This window comes from Leptodactylus fuscus, chromosome 7 (assembly GCF_031893055.1).
Source record: "Leptodactylus fuscus isolate aLepFus1 chromosome 7, aLepFus1.hap2, whole genome shotgun sequence".
Lineage (NCBI taxonomy): Eukaryota > Metazoa > Chordata > Amphibia > Anura > Leptodactylidae > Leptodactylus > Leptodactylus fuscus.
In genome coordinates, this window is record NC_134271.1 from 139,365,095 (window position 1) to 139,378,612 (window position 13,518).

The window sequence follows — 13,518 nt, forward strand, 5'->3', positions numbered from 1 at the left end:
GTTATAGGGCCATCTATAGCGGTACATTGTTATAGGGCCATCTATGGCGGTCACATTGTTATAGGGCCATCTATGGCGTCACATTGTTATAGGGCCATCTATAGCGGTCACATTGTTATAGGGCCATGTATGGCGGTACATTGTTATAGGGCCATCTATAGCGGTACATTTTTATAGGGCCATCTACGGCGGTCACATTGTTATAGGGCCATCTATGGCGGTCACATTGATATAGGGCCTTCTGTGAGTGGTACATTGTTATAGGACCATCTATAGCGGTCACATTGTTATATGGCCATCTATAGCGGTCACATTGTTATAGGGCCATCTATAGCCGTCACATTGTTATAGGGCCATCTATAGCTGTCACATTGTTATCGGGCCATCTATGGCGGTCACATTGTTACAGGGCCATCTATAGCGGTACATTGTTACAGGGCCATCTATGGCGGTCACATTGTTATAGGGCCATCTATGGCGCTCACATTGTTATAGGGCCATCTATAGCGGTCACATTGTTATAGGGCCATCTATGGCGCTCAGATTGTTATAGGGCCATCTATAGCGGTCACATTGTTATAGGGCCATCTATGGCGGTCACATTGTTATAGGGCCATCTATGGCGGTCACATTGTTATAGGGCCATCTATAGCGGTCACATTGTTATAGGGCCATCTATGGCGGTCACATTGTTATAGGGCCATCTATGGCGGTCACATTGTTATAGGGCCATCTATAGCGGTCGCATTGTTATAGGGCCATCTATGGCGGTCACATTGTTACAGGGCCATCTATGGCGCTCACATTGTTATAGGGCCATCTATAGCGGTCACATTGTTATAGGGCCATCTATGGCGCTCACATTGTTATAGGGCCATCTATGGTGGTCACATTGTTATAGGGCCATCTATAGCGGTTACATTGTTATAGGGCCATCTATAGCGGTCACATTGTTATAGGGCCATCTATGGCGGTCACATTGTTATAGGGCCATCTATGGCGGTCACATTGTTATAGGGCCATCTATAGCGGTCACATTGTTATAGGGCCATCTATGGCGGTCACATTGTTATAGGGCCATCTATAGCAGTCACATTGTTATAGGGCCATCTATGGCGGTCACATTGTTATAGGGCCATCTATGGCGGTCACATTGTTATAGGGCCATCTATAGCGGTCACATTGTTATAGGGCCATCTATGGTGGTCTCATTGTTATAGGGCCATCTATGGCGGTCACATTGTTATAGGGCCATCTATGGTGGTCACATTGTTATAGAGCCATCTATGGCGGTCACATTGTTATAGGGCCATCTATGGCGGTCACATTGTTATAGGGCCATCTATGGCGGTCACATTGTTATAGGGCCATCTATGGCGGTCACATTGTTATAGGACAATCTATAGCGGTCACATTGTTATAGGGCCATGTATGGCGGTACATTGTTATAAGGCCATCTATAGCGGTACATTGTTATAGGGCCATCTACGGCGGTCACATTGTTATAGGGCCATCTATGGCGGTCACATTGATATAGGGCCTTCTGTGAGTGGTACATTGTTATAGGGCCATCTATAGCGGTCACATTGTTATAGGGCCATCTATGGCGGTCACATTGATATAGGGCCTTCTGTGAGTGGTACATTGTTATAGGGCCATCTATGGCGGTACATTGTTATAGGGCCATCTATGGCGGTCACATTGCTATAGGACCATCTGTGGGTGGTACATTGTTATAGGGCCATCTATGGCGGTCACATTGTTATAGGGCCATGTATGGCGGTACATTGTTATAGGGCCATCTATAGCGGTACATTGTTATAGGGCCATCTATAGCGGTACATTGTTATAGGGCCATCTACGGCGGTCACATTGATATAGGGCCTTCTGTGAGTGGTACATTGTTATAGGGCCATCTATAGCGGTCACATTGTTATAGGGCCATGTATGACGGTCACATTGATATAGGGCCTTCTGTGAGTGGTACATTGTTATAGGGCCATCTATAGCGGTCACATTGTTATAGGGCCATGTATGGCGGTCACATTGTTATAGGGCCATCTATGGCGGTCACATTGTTATAGGGCCATCTATGGCGGTCACATTGTTATAGGGCCATCTATGGCGGTCACATTGTTATAGGGCCATCTATGGCGGTCACATTGTTATAGGGCCATCTATAGCGGTCACATTGTTATAGGGCCATGTATGGCGGTACATTGTTATAAGGCCATCTATAGCGGTACATTGTTATAGGGCCATCTATGGCGGTACATTGTTATAGGGCCATCTATAGCGGTCACATTGTTATAGGGCCATCTATGGCGGTCACATTGATATAGGGCCTTCTGTGAGTGGTACATTGTTATAGGGCCATCTATGGCGGTACATTGTTATAGGGCCATCTATGGCGGTCACATTGCTATAGGGCCATCTGTGGGTGGTACATTGTTATAGGGCATCTGTGGCGGTCACATTGTTATAGGGCCATGTATGGCGGTACATTGTTATAGGGCCATCTATAGCGGTACATTGTTATAGGGCCATCTACGGCGGTCACATTGATATAGGGCCTTCTGTGAGTGGTACATTGTTATAGGGCCATCTATGGCGGTCACATTGTTATAGGGCCATCTATAGCGGTCACATTGTTATAGGGCCATGTATGGCGGTCACATTGATATAGGGCCTTCTGTGAGTGGTACATTGTTATAGGGCCATCTATAGCGGTCACATTGTTATAGGGCCATGTATGGCGGTCACATTGTTATAGGGCCATCTATGGCGGTCACATTGTTATAGGGCCATCTATGGCGGTACATTGTTATAGGGCCATCTATGGCGGTCACATTGTTATAGGGCCATCTATGGCGGTCACATTGTTATAGGGCCATCTATGGCGGTCACATTGTTATAGGGCCATCTATAGCGGTCACATTGTTATAGGGCCATCTATGGCGGTCACATTGTTATAGGGCCATCTATGGCGGTCACATTGTTATAGGGCCATGTATGGCGGTCACATTGCTATAGGGCCATCTGTGGGTGGTACATTGTTATAGGGCATCTGTGGCGGTCACATTGTTATAGGGCCATCTATGGCGGTCACATTGTTATAGGGCCATCTATAGCGGTCACATTGTTATAGGGCCATCTATAGCGGTCACATTGTTATAGGGCCATCTATGGCGGTCACATTGTTATAGGGCCATGTATGGCGGTACATTGTTATAGGGCCATCTATGGCGGTCACATTGTTATAGGGCCATCTATGGCGGTCACATTGTTATAGGGCCATGTATGGCGGTACATTGTTATAGGGCCATCTATGGCGGTCACATTGTTATAGGGCCAGCTATGGCGGTCACATTGTTATAGGGCCATCTATGGCGGTCACATTGTTATAGGGCCATCTATAGCGGTCACATTGTTATAGGGCCATGTATGGCGGTACATTGTTATAGGGACACTAATAGAGACAGTACTGCATTATGATCCCTCCCCATCCATGCCAATGCCAGCCTGTCCCCTGCCCGTCACCCCAGTCCTCCCTCTGCTGCCCCCTTCCTCCTGCTGCAGTCAGTGGGAGCCGTCAGCTGGAGCCTCCTAATAATAACACACAATTTGTCAGGTTCAGCTCCTTCAGTGCATTTCAATGAGGCATATTAGTCCTGGCACGGCTACAAGGGGGAGGGGGGCACAGCAGGGCCGGCACCTGTCTCCAGGTGATGCGGCGGCTCCGTCCTGCCCTCCTCCCTGCTGACTGGATTGGGTGTGTAGGATAACCCAGATGTCAGGCCCTGCAGCCAGGGGGGAGGCTAGGGGGAAGGTGATCCATGCCTCCTCTTTGCCCTCCCCCCCCTATTTGGCTGTGCTGAGTGGTTTCACCCGATGCTCTGTTGTAAGAGCAGCTCTCAATCTGGTACCCAGAGCCTCAGCATCCTCATCCCTCCTGCATCCTCCCATACAGGTGCTGCCCTGGCACAGCCTGGCATGACCGACACAAGGTAACGACAAACACCCATTTAACCCTTTCTCTAGCCCCCACGCCTTCCTTACGAGTCGGCGCGCTCCGTCCCCATGGTGTAGCCATTTTGTCCTAGAAATCCTTGGCCCCCCCACCTATAGATCTACATACATGTCATGGTATTACGTGTGCATTGCATGTTGGGTCCGTAGCAGGACCCAGGCTGAGGAGCAGGCACGGTCCTGGTGCATTAGCCCTGTGCACTACCCTATGACCTTGGAATATAAGACAGCCATAGAAAAAAAAACTAATATCACTTCTGGTCACCCCATAGATTGTAATGGAGGAAGCGGGCACCAGGGGGTAGATAAAGGGCACAGCCTGGTAATAGTGGATCAGGGAATCATCTATGTATCACTACACGTGTGTGTCCATGGACTGGGGGGTGTGGAGGTGGTCACATAACCTTGGTCCTAAATGTATTATGTGGATGGCTGTGGAACAATCTAGATAATTGATATTCGGCAATGGTACAAAGGTCACAAAAGGGTTAATGCGAAGTCAGCTATTTTCTTTTAATCTCAGGGAAAATACTCAGTTATCTAAATTATATCTATATATCTATGCATTTATATCTATCTCCTATCTATCTATCTATCTATCTATCTATCTATCTATCTATCTCCTATCTATCTATCTATCTATCTATCTCCTATCTATCTATCTATCTATCTATCTATCTATCTCCTATCTATCTATCTATCTATCTATCTATCTATCTATCTATCTATCTATCTATCTATCTATCTATCTATCCATTTATCTTTCTTAAATCTATGTATGTGTATATACCTCATATCTATCTTTTTATCTATCCATCCATCCATCCATCCATCCATCCATCCATCTATAATATATCTATCTTTCCTATATTTTCCAACCATCTTTCTATTATTTATCTATGCATCTATCTATTTATCCCGTATTTATTCATCTATATTTCCAATACCCAACTTATGTTCTATCTATCTATCTATCTATCTATCTATCTATCTATCTATCTATCTATCTATCTAATATATATCTATCCATCCATCCATTCTCTGAAATTTCCCCACTGTGGGACTATTAAAGGATTATCTTATCTTATCTTATCTTATCCATCCATCCATCCATCCGTTTATCTATCTATCTAATATCTATCTATCTATCTATCTATCTATCTATCTATCTATCTATCTATCTATCCATGTATCCATCCATCCATCCATCCATCCAACCATCCATCCATCCATCCATCCATCCATCCCTCTATCCATCCATCCATCTATCTATCTATCTATCTATCTATCTATCTATCTATCTATCTATCTATCTATCTATCCATCCATGTATCCATCCATCCATCCAACCATCCATCCATCCATCCATCCATCCCTCTATCCATCCATCCATCTATCTATCTATCTATCTATCTATCTATCTATCTATCTATCTATCCATCCATCCATTCATGTATACTATACCACTATTATCATCATTCCCCTCATTCACTTCACAATGACCTTGACTTTCTGGATACTTAATAGTAAAGGTATACAGCTTTTAATGGCTTGTTTATGCTTATAGCAACGTGCAGCCTCCGTCGCCTGGTTTGGGAATATCCAACCCCCCGTGCTGAGATGAGGATGCTACATGTTGCAATAGCTTTTCATTTCCATTGCCTAGGGCAAGCTATAAGTTACTGCCAGATCTTTAGAAATAAAGCCGTGCCAGATGTGGGTCTACAACCGACCTCCTGCGGTGCCCTGACGTGATATAACATGTCCTATATCACATGCGTGTGTATGGCACTCGTGCCTTTCATGCCTCTCCTCTATGGCGTGTCCTCTGCACCCTGAGCTTTCCTTGGCATCCTCTGTCTTTCGAGCCTTGTATGACAAATTGTGAATTTCCTTATTTGATGCATGAGCGACTTCACCCACGATGAATAGCTGCCAGAGGAGAAACATAAAAGCCACCCCTCACCCGGGCCCGTGGCACATCATACATGTTCAGTAATTGGCTCTGAAGGCTCATGGAGATCTCGCTGCCTCTGACTGCACCAATTTGTCAGCAGGATCTGTGTTGTCGCTGCTCACAAATAGGGAATCCCCGCCATATTCTGATGGTTGTAGTCGTGAACAACAAGTCCCAGCAAGCCGATAAAAGGGAGATTTGTAGGGTATCTATCCAACCATAGGTCGCCACTGTCAGAGGCCTAGTATCCTGTAGTGTATGACCTATGGCATTTGAAGGTCTCCATATACCCTGTTGGCATCTCAATACTGGTTTTAGGGTACTGACCTACTCTTCTTAGTGCCCGCCATCTTGTCCTAATTATTTTATATGTACCCATATAAATCCTCTATTCCAAGGCACCACTAGTAGGCCCTGCACCTGCTATATGCCATGTTAACTATGTACTGTGTGGCCTATGGGCCCTTATACACCACGACGGGGTATGGCTGTTACCTCTGTAGCAGTGTAGCCAAGAACTGGCCACCTGTCACCCATTATTGGGATGTAACATACCCTACTGGGTACATGTCCACCACCCACTAAGTGGCCCAGAAGCTGACGTACCACCTAAACCAGGGATAGGGAACCTTTGACTCTCCAGCTGCTGTCAAACTACAACTCCCATCATGCTCCATTCACTTCCATGGGAGTTCCAAGAACAGCGGAGTAAGTATGCATGCTGGGAGTTGTAGTTTTGCAACAGCTGGAGAGCCGTACGTTCCCTACTCCTGGTCTAAACTGATCGAGGGATTTCAATCAAAAGTGATCGAGGGATTTCCTTTCATCCCTTTTAGCCAATCAGAAGCACTAAGATGAATCACATGACCTGACTCTAGAATGCCTAGAGCGCGGAGATATTTTTATACCGCATCATGGCGGTACTAAATTGGCAAGCAGCATGACTCATTGAAGGGAATCCCCCATAGCCATAATAAAGTGAGCTAGCTTTTAGCCCCAAAATTGGCCCTTCAGGGACCCCTATATTGAGGAAATATGATTGCAGACCTTTCACCAACTCCACCAATTCAATCCTTGAATAGGCATTAGCCCACTGATACCAGAACAGTTTTATTTTTTTCTCTAGCCCCCTCCGTTCCTGAGCAATCAGTATACTAGTTAAATGCTAACTAGACTCTCTAATGTCAAGTGGATGGTGTCAGGAAGGGACATGCAAAGGGGGCGTGGCTCTGATCTCTGCCTCTGATTGGAGCTCCGAGTCACGCCCTCTACCTGACATCACCCACTCGCTACTAGAGAGTCTAGATAGTATATCAGGCACCAAAACTACCAGGACTGATTGCTCAGGAATGATGGGGGCTAGAAAGAAAATTCCAACTGTGCCGGAATCAGTAGAATGGCGCCTACCTCATAAAACCAGTTTTGATGTTTAATATTATATGGATTTGACAAGCGTCCCGATAAGAGCTTGGTTACAGGTGATAGCGCCACTTTTTACTTACATAAGTCACGTGTTGCACCACCACACCTGTTAGTCCTACCGCCTCTTCTCAGAAATCATATACATAGCTTATTGAGTATCTCACCTGCTGCTGGAGTGTGAAAATACCGCGGTAACACTTGTCAGAGTGTAAAACTGCTTGATGGATCTCAGCATACCGTTTATAGTGCACATTTATTCCTGGATGTGACGGGATTGCTTTGTGCTATGTAGCAAGGTGTCGGGAGTCTTCTTTATATGTCATTTATAGGTATATCATTATATATATGACTTTCACCTGCCTAATAATGCGCTTACTATATGCATGATGGTATCACAGTGCCCACACCGATGCAATTCGTACCTGCACCCCTTGTCACTGACTAAAGGGAATTAATACCCACAAGGGTATTGAATCCGTCTACTATACACCTGGATATTCAACTAACACTCCTGTGCTATTTGAGAATTGTATGGTGGTATTGTTCGGCAGAATGATACGGACACCGTATGGCGGTATTATGTGAACACTATGTGACATTATTATATGGGCTCTTTATAGTGAGAATGCGATTTACGCTGCGGGTTTCGAGCCCGCAGCATGTCAATTATTGAAAACCTTGAAACCCATACACCATGTTGCCCCACCAGTAACTAATGCATTTTGTAAATTTTTAAGTTTTTTTTTAAGGTTTGCAATACCGAGCTCGAAGTGTATAAGGTCCCCCTGAACGGGGCCCCATGGCTCTCATGATATATGTATATAGGACCCATGTGGCTTAGTCATAAAGGAAACCTCATGGTTACAAAAAAGTGCAATCTATGCATTGTATCTGCGTTCTATGGGCTGCGGATGCAATGAAAATAATATTGTTCTAGTTTTTTGGGTGACAAGTCGATCGCTGCATGCTACGCGCTCATGTATTTTCGTAACGCACAATATGTGTTGTGTTAGCAAGATACACAAGTGTTATCGCAGGGCAGGCTGCACGCTGTTCCTTCTTGCAAATCATTTTGCTGTCAGGAGTGTGCTAGTGATCTATTCTTAGAGGCGCAGCAGCGAGGGAGGCGAGAGGTCTACGTGTAACAGTGTGTACGAGGCACGGAAATCAGATATTTATAGGTAGAGAGGCCACTGCATCGGTGCAGCTCTGTAATGGCTGCCTTACCATTAAAAGACCTGGGCGATCAATCGAAAAATAACCAAAACCGAACATCACCCTGGATAACCGACGCGATTTTGTTCACATTATTTGTGAGATTCCGAATCGGAACTGATATTATTATATCTCTTCAGGCCCCAGAGTATAATGATCGGAGGCCCGGGGTAGGTTATCGAACATTAAAAACAGTGTTACTCGCATCTCCTAGGCTGCTATCAGGAAACGCGAGGCTTGTGATTGGGCCTCAGCAGGTCACGCGGTGTCGTGACTCTTGCGTCTACGCTGTGTGATCCTTGGAGTCCGTAACATCAGGCAGAAGACTTGAAGACAGTAGGGAGTCGGTGCTAGAGTCCAGGAGAGGTGAGTAACACTGGTTTATATGTTTGCACACCTCTCCTGGGCCTCTAATCACTATACTCCGGGGTCTGAGGAGACCCCCAACAGTATAATAGCAGTTTCTGTCGGAATGAACCCCCAATACTTAATGGTACTGTAAAAGGGCATGACCTAAAAATGCTTCCTTCCATTCATATGGCCTAGGACTCCAGCTCCAGGTCTAGGTAGCTGCTTTCTAGGATGACATGTACCAGACAGACTCTCCACATGTCCACTGTCCTGAAAATCCTCGAAATTGCTCCTATACAGTGCACCCCCATACAGTGCACCTAAGCGTCATTCTGCAGTGGGCACGTGGTCATACCAAGTGCCAAAGTGGTACAAGACCAGTGCACCTGCAAGAAAACACAGCAATACAGTGCAAGTCCTGCACAGACAAATTTTTCCTCTTAAAAAAAATGGACACCTGATGGACCCCATTATAGTCAATGAGGTCCTTTGGCTCTATGTAACCGTTGTGCTAGCGGTCCGCCTCTCCATTGTTCGGGTCCTCCATCGAACCAGAACAATACCCCATCCACTGCTTATCAATGATTCCGGTGAACTGCAGCACCTCTCCTATTACGTGAATAGGAGAGGTCCTGCACATAGCGCCTGTACACTAGCACCTGAAATCTGCTAAAGCAGCTGATCTGTGCAGGGTCTGGGTGTCAGACCCTAATAGATGACATAGTGATGACCTATCCTGTCATCAGTATCCATTACCTTCAGATCCTTTAAAGGGATCCTATCATTAAAACTCAATTTTTTGTCCCTAACACGTAGGAATAGCCTTAAGAAAGGATATTCTTCTCTTACCTTTAGATGTCTTCTCCGGGCTGCCGTTCGATATAAATCCCGGTTTTCATCGGTATGCAAATGAGTTATCTCGCAGCACTGGGGACGTCCCCAATGCTGCGAGAGAACTCTCCAGCGACGCTTCCATCTTCTTCAAGAATGGGCTCTCTTCGCTTCTTCTTCCGGCGCTGGCTTGAAACTTCTAGGCCTCAGACAACCGATTGCGTGTGGCCGCCGGCCACAAGAAAATGGTCGCTTACGATACTGTGTAAGTGGCCGTTTTCTTGTGGCCGGCGGGCATGCACAGTTGGCTTTGCCTTAGGCCCGAGGCCTAGAAGTTTGAAGCCAGTGCTGGAAGAAGATGCGTGAAGAGGCCGTTCCTGAAGAAGATGGAGGCGGCGCTGGAGAGTTCTCTCACAGCATTGAGGATGCCCCCAGTACTGTTTGAGCGCTGGGGCCCGCCCCCAGTGCTGCGAGACAGTTCATTTGCATTTCTTGGATTTCTACCGAACGGTGGCACGGAGAACACATCTAAAGATGAGATTCTACCATTAAAACTTTTTTTTTTTGTGGATAAGACGTCGGAATAGCCTTTAGAAAGGCTATTTGTCTCTTACCTTTAGACATGGTCTCCGCCGCGCCGTTCCTCAGAAATACAGTTTTTTACCGGCAAATGAGTTCTCCCGCAGCGATGGGGGCGGGCCCCAGCACTCAAACAGCAATGAGGCCATCCCCATCGTTGCCAGAGAAGTGTCTCCAAGCGCCGCCTCCTTCTTCGTCCGGCGCGTCATGTTCAATGTCTTCTTCCGGCGCAGGTTCGTAACCTAGCAGAGCAGACTGCGCAGGACCCAGGCCACGGGAAAATGGCCGCTAACATTACTGTGCAAGCGGCCATTTTCCCGTGACCTGTGCAGTCTGCTCTGCTCTGCTAGAAGTTACGAGCCTGCGCCGGAAGACATTGAAGATGACGCGGCGGACAAAGAAGGAGGCGGCGCTTGGAGACACTTCTCTGGCAGTGGTGGGGACCACCCCCATTGCTGCGGGAGAACTCATTTGCATACCGGTAAAAACCGTTATTTCTAAGGAACGGCGCGGCGGAGACCACGTCTAAAGGTAAGAGACGAATCGCCTTTCTAAAGGCTATTCCGACGTCTTATCCACAAAAAGAAGGTTTTAATGGTAGAATCCCTTTAAGGCTATTCCTATGTGTTAGGGACAAAAAATTGAGTTTTAATGATAGGATCCCTTTAATAACCCCTTTAAGAATACACTTATTCACAGAAGATCCTTTAGGAACCACTGCCAATGAAGGACGTGTGGCGTTCATCATGCCCGGTAAGCGGCTCCTATCGGCATCTGCTTTCTCCACTCAGAGTACATGCGCCCTCAGGCGAGTCGGGTATGCATGTACTGATGGTTGACCGCTACCTGAAGTATACAACCAGCCTTAGCAGAGATCTTGGAAAGTCTATTAAAAGTTCCATATCCAGCGATGCTGTTCCATTCATATAATACCGCCATACCCATGCCTTGGTGACATTCTGTATCGACTGTTTATGATGCAACGTATTATAGCAGTGATTTGCTGCGCAGCATTAATACAGCCGGCTGCTTCCATTGCTGGTGTGGGGACGTGACCTGAATATTAATGGTACATCGCCTCTGTCTTGCAGTCATGCCTGGGTCACCGTGATAGGGACATTAATCAGGGCGCAGGGCCTTCAGGACAAGCCCGCCGCCGATGTCCCAGCTCCCCACATAGGATACAACTGGCTTGCTTTAACCTTGCCAGGCCATTCCAGCGTCTGTAGGGAACGGCGGAGCAACTGAAGCGTTTGGTCCTTCCTTGTACTGACGCATTTCGGAGACTTTGGATGTCATGTGCCATTTAATAGCAGTCAGGGAGATGCAGCCGGCAATTTACAGCCCTTCAGGCTGTGGACTCGGAGGGTGCAAGGATACTAACATGGTTTTCTGGAATTATAATAATATCGCAAACTGCTGCAGACAAGTAACAAAATTATTATGTTGTTCCGCTGGTGAAAATCAGCTTAGTGCTAAAGCCTATTTGTAATGTGGAGTGGTTTGGCGAATATGACTTTTACTCCATTCGCATCCAGAGCAGCACTCGAAGAGCTTCCTATTCGTTCTATGTGTTCTTGCCGACATATGTGCATTGTGGGGTCTTGTGGATTTAGGGCCTACACCTGACATTATATAAGGAAACACTACATCTCCCATAGTGCACTTCAGCAGTAGAAGAGTGAATACAGCTTTGGAGGTGAATAGAGGATGAATCAACCAATCAGTCAGCATAGAATGCAGATTTTTATGTTGAAAAATGGGTCTGTTATGGGTAAAGGCCGACTCTGACTCCTCTATGAGTCCACAGACTGACTCCGGCTCTGGACAAACGGATAGAAGGAGTAAAGCTCCAGTGATTTATTCCTGTGATAGTAAATATGAAACAAACTAGACATCTAATTAATTCTATCTTGTTAATAATTGTATAAAATCACTGAAAATTATTATTATATTTTGAAGTCGGAGTTGGTAACTTTTTTTTCCAATTCCGACTACCGTTCTCCAGCCCTGCTTATGGGCTGACCACTATCATCCTATAGCTGTGATGGTGAACCTATGGCGCGGGTGGCACTCAGAGCCCTCTCTTTGGGCACTCATCTGAGGAACAGATTATACTGTGTGGGGGCCACTGTGCAGCAGATTATACTGTGTGGGGGCCACTGTAGAGCAGATTGTACTGTGTGGGGGCCACTGTGCAGCAGATTATACTGTTTGGAGGCCACTGTGCAGCAGATTATACTGTGTGAGGACCACTATGCAGCAGATTATACTGTTTGGAGGCCACTGTGGAGCAGATTATACTGTGTGGGGACCACTGTGCAGCAGATTATACTGTGTGGGGGCCACTGTGGAGCAGATTGTACTGTGTGGAGACCACTGTGCAGCAGATTATACTGTGTGGAGGCCACTGTGCAGCAGATTATACTGTGTGGAGGCCACTGTGCAGCAGATTATACTGTGTGGGGGCCACTGTGCAGCAGATTATACTGTGTGGAGGCCAATGTAGAGCTGATTGTACTTTGTGGTTAAACTGTGTGGGGGTCACAGTGGAGCAGAAACCTCTATAAAGCTCCATTCACATGACCATATTTTGCAGGTCTGTAATTGTGCGCAATTGTTGATCCGCGCATTATTAAGGTTAAATTGCCGTGTTGACACTTTGTGATAAGTTAGTGGGTTTTGGGTTGCAGTTTGGGCACTCGGTCTCTAAAAGGGTCTCCATCACTGCCCTATAGGATCTGGTGACCTGTATGAGATAAAATCACTAAGGGAGTGTTCACACAGCACAATTTGACCTCAAAATCTCTTCCTCCATTAAAGGAGTTGTCCTGAATCAGAAAAACATGGCTGCTTTTCTTTCAAAAATAGCGCCACATATAGTGTATTACACTGAAGAGAATCTGGGTGAGGTGTAATACCACACACAACCCATAGACAGGGGTGGCGTTGTTTTCCATTGAAAGGGATTGTCCAGGATCTGGAGGTAATTGATACTAATGACCTAGACCTAGGACCCCGTTCCAATCATCTGTTTTGGTTGCCAGAAGTCGTATACTAGCCCTGCGCCTATTCAAAGGAATGGGAGTGGGGCTGCAGTTCCAGGCGTCACCACTACAGTATACAGAGCTCCG

The 13,518-nt window shown here is 46.3% G+C and overlaps 1 protein-coding gene across 1 annotated transcript in view; it reads left to right on the forward strand.

Annotated features, from left to right (window-relative positions):
• The first annotated feature begins 3,862 nt into the window (after positions 1 to 3,862).
• The window catches only part of SV2A (synaptic vesicle glycoprotein 2A), a 114,036-nt gene continuing 104,380 nt past the window's right edge, over positions 3,863 to 13,518 (forward strand). Inside the window, exon 1 of the mRNA XM_075283172.1 lies at positions 3,863 to 4,007. The gene's annotated coding sequence lies outside the window, so the exon portion shown is untranslated. The remainder of the gene's footprint in view (positions 4,008 to 13,518) is intronic.